The sequence below is a fragment of the Arachis duranensis genome, chromosome 4, assembly GCF_000817695.3.
Source record: "Arachis duranensis cultivar V14167 chromosome 4, aradu.V14167.gnm2.J7QH, whole genome shotgun sequence".
NCBI lineage: Eukaryota > Viridiplantae > Streptophyta > Magnoliopsida > Fabales > Fabaceae > Arachis > Arachis duranensis.
In genome coordinates this window covers 57035494-57046549 of record NC_029775.3, presented here as the reverse complement: position 1 = coordinate 57046549, position 11056 = coordinate 57035494, and the positions used below count along the sequence as shown (strand labels likewise).

General features: G+C 38.7%; 1 non-coding gene across 1 annotated transcript; it reads left to right on the top strand.

Annotated features, from left to right (window-relative positions):
- The first annotated feature begins 4281 nt into the window (after positions 1 to 4281).
- On the top strand, positions 4282 to 4389 carry LOC127747013 (small nucleolar RNA R71). Its single transcript, XR_008008818.1, has one exon. It is a non-coding gene; the product is annotated as a small nucleolar RNA R71 (small nucleolar RNA).
- The last annotated feature ends 6667 nt before the right edge of the window (positions 4390 to 11056 follow it).

Genomic DNA, 11056 nt, shown 5'->3' with positions numbered 1-11056 from the left:
CTTAGGCCTGTATTTTATTTTCTTGGGCCCTCCTATCCATTAATGCTTAAAGCCTTGGATCCTTTTTACCCTTGCCTTTTGGTTTAAAGGGCTATTGGCTTTTTCTTATTGCTTCCTTTTCTTTTTCTTTCTCTTTTTTTTTTGCCCTTTTTTTTCATTGCTTTTCCTTGCTTCAAGAATCACATCCATGATTTTTCAGATTATCAATAACATTTCTCTCTGTTCATCATTCTTTCAAGAGCCAATAACTTTTAACATTCATAAACAACAAGATAAAAAATATGCACTATTCAAGCATTCATTCAAAGAACAAAAAGTATTGCCACCACATCAAAATGATTAAACTAGTTTCAAGATTAAATTTGAAAGCCAAGTACTTCTTGTTCTTTTGTAATTAAGCACATTTTTCATCTAAGAGAGGTAAAGGATTCATGGGGTTATTCATAGCTTTAAGGCATAGACACTAGACACTAATGATCATGTAGTGAAGATACAAACATAGATAGAACATACAGCATAAAGCTGAAAACAGAAAATAAATAGACAAGGAGATTAATGAATGAGTCCACCTTAGTGAGGGTGGCGTCTTCCTCCTCTTGAAGAACCAATGGTGCTCTTTAGCTCCTTTATGTCTTTTCCTTGCCTTTGTTGCTCCTCCCTCATAGCTCTTTGATCTTCTCTAATCTCATGGAGAATGATGGAGTGCTCTTGGTGTTCCACCCTTAATTGGTCCATGTTGTAACTCAAGCTTTCCAAAGAAGTGTTGAGTTGCTGCCAATAATTGTGTGGGGGAAATTGCATCCCGTGAGGCATCTCAGGGATTTCTTGATGAGGGCCCTCCTCATGCTCTTGTTGAGTGCCATGAATGGGCTCTCTAGTTTGCTCCATCCTCTTCTTAGTGATGGGCTTGTCCTCTTCAATGAGGATGTCTCCCTCTATGACAATCCCAATTGAATAGCAAAGGTGACATATGAGATGGGGAAAGGCTAATCTTGCCAAAGGTGAGGACTTGTCAGCCACCTTGTAGAGTTCTAGAGGTATGATTTCATGAACTTCTAATTCCTCTCCAATCATGATACTATGGATCATGATTGCCCGATCCACAGTTACCTCAGATCGGTTGCTAGTGGGAATGATAGAGCGTTGGATGAACTCCAACCATCCTCTAGCCACAGGCTTAAGATCCGGTCTTCTTAATTGAACCGGGTTGCCTCTTGAGTCTCTTTTCTATTGAGCTCCTTCTACACATATGTCCATGATGACTTGGTCCAACGTTTGATCAAAGTTGACCCTTCTAGTGTAGGGGCGTGTATTTTCTTCCATCATTGGCAAGTTGAACGCTAGCCTCACATTTTCTAGACTAAAATCTAAGTATTTCCCCCAAACCATTGTAAGCCAATTCTTTGGGTTTGGGTTCATACGTTGATCATGGTTCCTAGTGATCCATGCATTTGCATAGAACTCTTGAACCATTAAGGTTCCAACTTGTTGAATGGGGTTGGCAAGAACTTCCCAACCTCTTCTTCGGATCTCTTGTCGGATCTCCGGATATTCGCCCTTTTTGAGCATAAAAGGGACCTCAGGGATCACCTTCTTCATGGCAACAACTTCATAGAAGTGGTCTTGATGGATCTTGGAGATGAATCTCTCCATATCCCATGACTCAGAAATGGAGGTAGTTGCCTTCCCTTTCCTCTTTCTAGAGGTTTCTCTAGCCTTAGGTGCCATAAATGGTTATGGAAAAACAAAAAGTAATGCTTTTACCACACCAAAATTAAAATATTTTTTCGTCTTCGAGCAAAAGAAGAAGGAAAGATGTAGAAGAAGAAGAAAATGGAGGAGATGGAGGGTGTATAGGGTTCGGCCAAGAAGGGAAGAAGGTGTTTGTGATGTGTGAAAATGAATGTGTGAAGGGGGTATTTATAAGGAGAGTGGCCGAATGGTTTGGGTTGGTTTGGGAGGGAGATGATTTTGAATTTTGAAGGTGGGTGGGGGGTTTTTGGGGAAGAGTTAAGAAGTGATTGGTTAAGGGTATTTGGGGAAGAGATATGGAGGTGATTGGTGAAGGGTATTTGGGGAAGAGTATTGTAGAAAGGTGTGAAGAGGAGAGAGAGTGAGTTGAGGTTGGTGGGGATCCTGTGCGGTCCACAGATCCTGAGGGGTCAAGGAATTCACTTCCCTGCTCTAATTGGGCGTTCAAAATTCCTTAGAGTGCAATTCTGGCATTTAAACGTCAGTCTACTGCCCTGTTCTGGTGTTTAAACGCCAGCCTTCCTTCCTGTTCTGGCGTCTAAATGCCAGCTTGTTGCCCTGTTCTGGCATTTAAACGCCAGTCTGGTGCCCTATTCTGGTGTTTAAACGCCCAGAAAGGTGCCAGATTGGGCGTGTAAACGCCCGTTTTGCTACCCTTACTGGCGTTTAAACGCCACTAAGTCCTTCCTCCAGGGTGTGCTGTTTTCAATGCTGTTTTTTATTTTTTTCTTTATTTTTGTAATTGTCTTTGTGACTTCACATGATCATCAACCTAAAAGAAAACAAAATAATATAGATAAAATTAGAATAAAATTGTGTTGCCTCCCAATAAGTGCTTCTTTAATATCAATAGCTTGACAGTGAGCTCTCATGGAGCCTCACAGATGATCAGAGTATGGTTGAGATATCTCAACACCAAGCTTAGAGTTTGGCTGTGGCCTCCCAACACCACACTTAGAGTTTGAATGTGGGGGCTCTGTTTGACTCTGTATTGGGAGAAGCTCTTCATGCTTACCCTCCATGGTTACAAATGGAGAACCTTGAGTCTTTACTACAAGGCATTCTTCATTCACATGAAGGATCAACTCTCCTCTGTCAACATCAATTACGGCTCTTGTTGTGGCTAGGAAGGGTCTTCCAAGAATGATGGATTCATCCTCATCCCTCCTAGTGTCTAAGATTATGAAATCAGCAGGGAAGTAAAGGCCTTCAACCTTCACTAGCACGTCCTTTACTAGTCCATAAGCCTTTTTCATAGATTTATCTGCCATCTCCAATGAGAATTTGGCAGCCTGTACCTCATAGATTCCCAGTTTCTCCATCACAGAGAGTGGCATCATGTTTATCCCTGACCCCAGGTCACATAGAGCTTTTTCAAAGGTCATGGTGCCTATGGTGCAGGGTATTAAGATTTTACCAGGATCCTGTTTCTTTTGAGGTAAAGTTTGCTAAACCAATGTATTTAGCTCATTGGTGAGCAAGGGAGGCTCTTCCTTCCAAGTCTCATTACCAAACAGCATGGCATTCAGCTTCATGATTGCTCCTAAATATTGGGCAACTTTCCCTTCAACAATGTCTTCATCCTCATCAGAAGATGAATAGTCATCAGAGCTCATGAATGGTAGAAGGAGGTCCAAGGGAATCTCTATGGTCTCTGTATGAGCCTTAGATTCCTTTGGTTCCTCATTAGGGGATTCCGTACTGACCATTGGACGTCTCCTGAGGTCTTCCTCATTAGGATTCACGTCCCCCTCCTCCTCTAAGGTTTCGGCCATGTTGATTATATCAATGGCCTTGCACTCTCCTTTGGGATTCTCTTCTGTATTGCTTGGGAGAGTGCTAGGAGGAGTTTCAGTAACCCTTTTACTCAGCTGGCCCACTTGTGCCTCCAAATTTCTAATGGAGGATCTTGTTTCAGTCATGAAACTAAAAGTGGCCTTAGATAAATTAGAGACTATGTTTGCTAAGCTAGAAGGATTCTGCTCAGAATGCTCTGTCTGTTGCTGAGGTGATGATGGGAAAGGTTTGCTATTGCTAAACCTATTGTTGACTATTATTGAAGCCTTGCTTCTGTTGATCCTTCAATGAAAAATTTGGATGATTTTTTCATGAAGGATTATAGGTGTTGCCAAAGGCTTCACCCATGTAATTCACCTCTACCATTACAGGGTTCTCAGGATCATAAGCTTCTTCTTCAGAAGATGCTTCTTTAGTACTGTTGGATGCATTTTGCAATCCATTTAGACTCTGAGAGATCATATTGACTTGTTGGGTCAATATTTTGTTCTAAGCCAATATGGCATTTAGAGCATCAATTTCAAGAACTCCTCTCTTTTGAGGCGTCCCATTACTCACAGGATTCCTCTCAGAGGTATACATGAACTGGTTATTTGCAACTATTTCAATGAGTTCCTGAGCTTCTACAGGCATTTTCTTTAGGTGAATGGATCCATCTGCAGAGTGGTCTAGTGACATCTTGGAAAATTCAGACAGACCATCATAGAATATATCTAATGTGGTCCATTCTAAAAGCATGTCAGAAGGACACTTTTTAGTCAATTGCTTGTATCTTTCCCAAGCTTCATAGAGGGACTCACCATCTTTTTGTCTGAAGGTTTGAACTTCCACTCTAAGCTTGCTAAGCTTTTGAGGAGGAAAGAACTTAGCTAAGAAAGCCATGACCAGCTTATCCCAAGAGTCCAGGCTATCTCTGAGTTATGAGTTCAACCATGTTCTAGCTCTGTCTCTTACAGCAAAAGGGAAAAGCATAAGCTTGTAGACTTCAGGATCAACTCCATTGGTCTTAACAGTATCACAGATCTGCAAGAACTCAGTTAAAAATTGATAAGGGTTTTCTTATGGAAGTTCATGAAACTTGCAGTTCTATTGCAGTAGAGAAACTAATTGAGGCTTTAGCTCAAAATTGTTTGCTCCTATGGCAGGGATTGAGATGCTTTTTCCATAGATGTTGGAAGTTGGTGTAGTAAAATCACCAAGCATCTTCCTTGCATTGTTGTTTGGTTCGGCCATAATTGTTTCTTTTGCTGCTTCCTTTTCATAAATTTTCGTGAGGTCCTCTTCAGAGTTTTGTGCTTTAGCTGCTCTTAGCTTCCTCTTCAGAGTCCTTTCAGGTTCCGGATCAGCTTCAACAAGTATGCCTTTATATTTGTTCCTGCTCATATGAAAGAGAAGAAAACAAAGAGAATATAGAATCCTCTATGTCAAAGTATATAGATTCCTTGAGGTGTTAGAGGAAAACAAGAATAGAAGGATGAGGTAAGTGAAGAAGAATTCGAACACAATGAGAGAGATGGAGTTCGAATTGACAATGGAGGAGGAATGTTAGTGTTTAAATAGAAAAAGATAAGAGAGGGGGGAAGAATTTTTGAAAATTTTAATTAAAGTTCAAAATAATTAGTTAAATAAAGAAAAGAATTTTGAAAAAAGGTTAATGTTTTTCGAAAATTAAAAGTGAAAAAGTGGTTAGGTGGTTTTGAAAAAGATAAGAAATAAATTTGAAAAAGATAAGAAGTTAAAAAGATTTTGAAATCAAGGATTTTTTTTTTGAAAATATGAGGAAGAGATTTGATTTTTGAAAAATATATGTTTGAAAAGATATTATTTTGAAAAAGATATGATTGAAAATATTTGATTTGAAAAAGATTTGATTTTGAAAAATTATGAAGATTTGAAAATGATTTGATTTGAAAACAAAATTCCTCTCCTTGTGTCATCCTGGCGTTAAACGCCAAGGAGCTGCATGTTTTGGGAGTTTAACGCCTAATTGCTGCATGGTTTGGGCATTTAAATGCCCAGCCAGGGTACGCCAGTTTTCCTTTTTCACTGGGCATTTTGAATGCCCAGCTTTTTCTCTGTAATTCCTCTACTTTATGTTCTTGGATCTTCATTTTGCTAAATCCTTTATTCAAGAAGATATGTTTTCAATTTTGAAAAATAACAAAATGAGTCGAAACATATAATTCTTGGATCAAAACACAAGATATATGCAAGAACATTATGAACGTCAAGATGAAGACTAAGAATAATCTTGAAGATCAAGATGAACATCAAGAACTCGGTTTTCTTAATAAAAGAAAACATGGAGGACACCAAACTTAGAACTTTCTCATGTTTGGGCCATATGAATGCAAGAATGCATATGTAGAATATCATGCAGTGCAAATCAATAAATCATGAAGATCAAACAAGGCAATTCATCAAGAACGACTTGAAGATCATCAAGAACACAATGCATGTGTTTCGAAAATTGCAAGACAATTAAAATCATGCAATTGACACCAAACTTAAAATTTGGCCCTAGATTCAAACAAGAACCATGAAATATTTTTGAGTTTTTATGATTTTATGAATTTTTTTTGGGTTTCTTTTTTTTGAAAATTATTTTTTTAGAAAAACAGAAACAAATAAAAAATTTTTGAAAGATTTTTGAAAACTTTTTGAAAAGAAAATTACCTAATCTGAGCAACAAGATGAACTGTCAGTTGTCCAAACTTGAACAATCCCCGGCAACGGTACCAAAAACTTGGTGCACGAAATTGTGATACACAATGGCGCCAACAACTTGGTATGCACAATTGTAATCTCAACTCTTTTTCACAACTTCGCACAACTAACCAGCAAGTGCATTGGGTCGTCCAAGTAATAAACCTTACGTGAGTAAGGGTCGATCCCACGGAGATTGTAGGCTTGAAGCAAGCTATGGTCACTTTGTAAATCTCAGTCAGGCGGATTCAAATGGTTATGGAGTTTTAATAACTAAAAAGATAAATAAAACATAAAGTAAAGATATAGATACTTATGTAATTCATTGGTGAGAATTTCAAATAAGTGCATAGAGATGCTTTGTTCCTGTTGAATATCTGCTTTCCTACTACCTTCATCCAATCCTTCATACTCCTTTCCATGGCAAGCTGTATGTAGGGCATCACCATTGTCAATGGCTACTTCCCGTCCTCTCCGTGAAAATGGTCCAAATGCACTATCACCGCATGGCTAATCATCTATCGGTTCTTGATCATGTTGGAATAGAATCCAGTGATTCTTTTGTGTCTGTCACTACGCCCAACACTCGCGAGTTTGAAGCTCGTCACAGTCATCCCTTTTCAGATCCTACTTGGAATACCACAGACAAGGTTTAGACTTTCCAGATCTCAGGAATGGCCGCCAATAATTCTAGCTTATACTATTAAGACTCCGATCTTTCGGAATAGAGGCTAAGAGATATACGCTCGATCTAAGGTAGAACGAAAGTGGTTGTCAGGCACGCGTTCATAGGTTGAGAATAGTGATGAGTGTCACAGATCATCACATTCATCAGGTTGAAGTGCAAGCGAATATCTTAGAATAAGAATAAGCTTGAATTGAATAGAAAACAGTAGTAATTGCATTAATACTTGAGGAACAACAGAGCTCCACACCCTTAATATATGGTGTGTAGAAACTCCACCGTTGAAAATACATAAGAACAAGGTCTAGGCATGGCCGAATGGCCAGCCTCCCCAAATGACATGTGAATTCGAAAATAGGAAAAAAGACCCCTAGTACAATAGTAAAAAGTTCTATTTATAATGAAACTAGATACTAGGGTTTACAGAAATAGGTAAATGATGCAGAAATCCACTTTCGGGTCCACTTGATGTGTGCTTGGGCTGAGCATTGAAGCTTTCACGTGTAGAGATCTTCCTTGGAGTTAAACACCAGCTTTGATGCCAGTTTGGGCGTTTAACTCCAACTTTTATGCCAATTCTGACGCCATTTTATGTCATCAAAACTTGTGCAAAGTATGGACTATTATATATTGTTAGAAAGCCCTGGATGTCTACTTTCCAACGCAATTGAGAGCACGCCATTTGGAGTTTTGTAGCTCCAGAAAATTTACTTCGAGTGCAGGGAGGTCGGAATCCAACAGCATCAGCAGTCCTTTGTCAGCCTCTGAATCAGATTTTTGCTCAGGTCCCTCAATTTCAGCCAAAAAATACCTGAAATCACAGAAAAATACACAAACTCATAGTAAAGTCCAGAAATGTGAATTTTTCTTAAAAACTAATAAAAATATACTAAAAACTAACTAAATCATACTAAAAACTATATAAAAACAATGCCAAAAAGCATATAAATTATCCGCTCATCAGTATACTTGCCTTTTAAGTCATATAAAAGAAAATGTTATGAAAAACAAGAGTGGGGTTTATCTTATGAAGTAAGTTCTGAATGTTTGTGGTATGGTAATTGATTAGCTAAGTTGGTTCACCAACAAGGTATATAGGAAGCTATATGCTCTAAATCACATGCTTGACACACATCCTATGAGACTAGCCAAACAACAAGATCCTAATAAGAAAAAGAGAAAGAATAATAAGAGTTTGAAAAGGAAAGAAAAATAATAAGAAATAAGGCTAGGCACCAAGGGTTTGAATCTTGAGGCATGTGTCTGTTGTGCTCCTGTGCAAGGGACATGCTTGGATGAATAAGCTCTCAGGGGTGCCTTATCACTTGGTAACATGGGTTAACTAACCTGGGATTATTAGCTGAAAGTCCACTATCAAGAGCAACCTTTGCTACAGAACACTTAGTAACCCAAAGAGGTGCTGGACACCAAGGTCTCAAGAAAGAAAATAATAAACTATGTGCCTGTGGTGTGTATGTATGGGGGAAAGGGACTTGAGGGAGTAAGTCCTTAGGGGTGTCTCAACACCTAACACCTTGAACCAACTGGTTCGGGAGTGTTGGCTGAAAGTTTATTTTAAAGAGTCGCCCCTTCACAAAGCACTTAGCCCAAGAATGCAATAAACCCTGGAAAAGAAGGGAGGATCAATAAATAAGGAGTCTCAAAGGATGCAATCAAGTGAGTGTTCAAGGGCATGATAAGGACCTGTAAAGGAATGAACCTAAGTTGCTATGCATGAAACCCCATAAACCAAGAACTTGACTTCTATAATAATGATTTGTTTATCTTGTTCTTTCATTCATCTTTCCTATGTTTTAGTACTTGCTTAAGGACAAGCAAGCTTTAAGTTTGGTGTTGTGATGCTAGGGCATCTTGGCTAGTTTTAGTCACCTTTTCTTTACTATTTTAGGGTAGTTTCATGCATTTTCTTAGTAAATAAGCAAGTTTTGGATAAAAATACACTTACATCTTGATTCAAGCAAACATTGTGAACTTTAGATGGTTTCATGAGAATTAGGCAGGAATTGAATGATAAAATGGATAATGCATGATCTCATGACTTGGAACAGAGCTTTAATGAACTTGATTTGCTTGATTTTAGGACAAAGGAAGCAAGGAAGAGCCACGTTAGCAGCCACGTTAGTCTAATTAACGTGACCACTAACGTGGAATGGGAATAAGCTGGTAGTGTTAATGGAAAAAATGATCGCCAATAACGCCTTTGAAGCCATTATAGCCCACGTTAGTTGCCATGTTAATTACATTAACGTGGTAGCCAACGTGGAGGAAAAGGGAAGCTCCAACGCTAGTGGTAAAAGTGAATACCACTAACGTTCCAAAAGGGCACACTTAGCCACGTTAAGAGTCACGTTAATCCAATTAACGTGAACTCTAACATGGGAAGAGAAAGCAATCGCCAACATTAGTGACACTCACCTTTGTCACTAACATTGGACTAAGCCAATATTGCCCATGTTAGTGGTCACGTTAAGACCACTAACGTGAAGGGTAACGTGGAGCAAGAAATGATAGGCCAACGTTAGTGACACTCACCTTTGTCACTAACATTGGAGATGGCAATCACCACCACGTTAGTGGTCACGTTAACACAATTAACGTGAGACACTAACGTGAGAAAGAGGGGCGTTTGAAGCATTAGTGACAAAGGTAAGTGTCGCTAACACTCTCGAAGCTTGGGCATGCCCACGTTAAGGGCCAGTTAGTTACACTAACGTGGGGAAAAGAAACAACAGCAATGTTATTGGTAAAGGTGAATGCCAATAACATTTGCGAAGGACCAAGAGGTAACATTATTGGAAAAGGTGAATGCCAATAATGTTTGCGAAGGACCAAGTGGCAACGTTAGTGGTCACGTTAGTGCCACTAACATTGAAGTTAACGTGGATCATTTTGGTTTGGAATGTTAGTGAAAAAGGTGATCGTCACTAACGTTCTCGAACCCACATTTTCACTTAACGTTAACACCATTAACGTCCTAACCAACATCCACCCATGCCTAACTCACATTTTTTCTGCAAGCAAAGCTGAGCCCACTAAAGATGGTAACTGCTTCTACTCAAGATCAAAGGGCCATATCCAAGACTTGAAGAACTGACTAGAAGATCAAGAAGAGTAGTATATATAGGAGTAGTTTTGAACTAGAGAGAAGCTTGGTATTTTGGAGAACTACACTCTGTATATTTACTTTTCTGCAAATTCTAGATTACTTTAGAATGTACTCTTTTCTATCATCTTCCATTTCCAGAGCTATGAACAACTAAATCCCCTTTCATTAGGTTAGGGATCTTTGTTGCAATTTGATGGATCAATTATAGTTTTCATTCTTCTTCTTCTTCTTTCTTTTCTCTTGATTTTCTAGAAAGCTTTCGATCTTAATTCAATTGGTTAGTTGTCTTATAAAAGAAACTCTCCATAATTAGATCTCCTCTGAGCCTTGGAAAAGGGATGAGGAGATCATGCTAGAAATGCTTTCTCATGTTGGACTAAATTGGGGTTTGGACGGATATAGTGACATATAATCCTCCTAACATTTTAATTTGGAAATACATGTGGTATAATTAGTGACCATACTTCATCTCTTCTCATGAGAAATTAAATCAAGGAATTGGGCAATTGTTTAAGCTTAGAGAGATTGGGTTGCCAAGGAATTGGGATCCAATCACCTAAGATTGCCAAGGAGATCAATGAATGCATTGATTAAGGAAGAGATGAGAATGAACTTGATCCGGAGAATGCAACATCTCCTAAGCCCAATAAATCCCCCATTTCTGATCTTACCCATTCTCTTTACTTTCTGTCATTTATCTTTATGTTCATCTCCCCAAATTCCCATTTAAGATTCTGTAATTTACTTTCTGTAATTTACTTTCCCGCCATTTAAATTTCTGCAACTCTCAACTCAATTTCTGCTTAGCTCAACTAGCACATTCTTCCAACTAAAGTTGCTTGCCCAATCAATCCCTGTGGGATTTGACCTCACTCTATTGTGAGTTTTTACTTAAGCCAAGAGAAACAAAATCTAACTCATATCTAGAAGAGACATTTCATCAAACACATAAAAGGCAATAAAGGTAAACATTGCAAGAATTAAAGGAA